The sequence below is a fragment of the Penaeus monodon genome, chromosome 22 (assembly GCF_015228065.2).
Source record: "Penaeus monodon isolate SGIC_2016 chromosome 22, NSTDA_Pmon_1, whole genome shotgun sequence".
Lineage (NCBI taxonomy): Eukaryota > Metazoa > Arthropoda > Malacostraca > Decapoda > Penaeidae > Penaeus > Penaeus monodon.
In genome coordinates, this window is record NC_051407.1 from 15,753,020 (window position 1) to 15,753,490 (window position 471).

The window sequence follows — 471 nt, forward strand, 5'->3', positions numbered from 1 at the left end:
GAAGTGCCAGTGATTATTGAACATTGCTTAGGGTATTTTTAAGGGAATAATAAGTAAAATAAAAAAAACATCTGTAACAAGAGCATGGTTGTGAAAATCCTTAGATTTCTTTTTTAATAAATTTTTATAGCGTATAGTTTTCGGATTTGAAAGGCTTACTCAACCGAAATAAGGGATATCTCTTAGCATGGAATAGTATAAGAAAATCTTAAAGAAAATGTCGTAAAGCAACGCATTGCTCTAAAATACATTTTGAGGTTAGCAGTTCATTAACTTTGGTAGTAGAAGCAGTTTTTTATAAGCATACAGAACTTAGGATTACCAGTCAAATCATGGAAAGCTCGTTTTGTTGCATTTACTGAGCCAAAAAGGCTTTAGGTAATTACCATGAAGGACTGTAGACCTGTTGATGGAACTAGTCATGTTATTATTTTTTCACACCATTTTGCAGGAGCAATTTTTATAATCTAA

At 31.6% G+C, this 471-nt stretch overlaps 1 protein-coding gene across 1 annotated transcript in view; it reads left to right on the top strand.

The window, feature by feature from the left end:
- LOC119586946 (transmembrane protein 47-like) overlaps positions 1–471 on the top strand; it is a gene marked incomplete in the record, with an annotated part of 75,991 nt that overhangs the window by 74,594 nt on the left and 926 nt on the right. The window contains 1 exon segment of the mRNA XM_037935679.1: positions 1–471.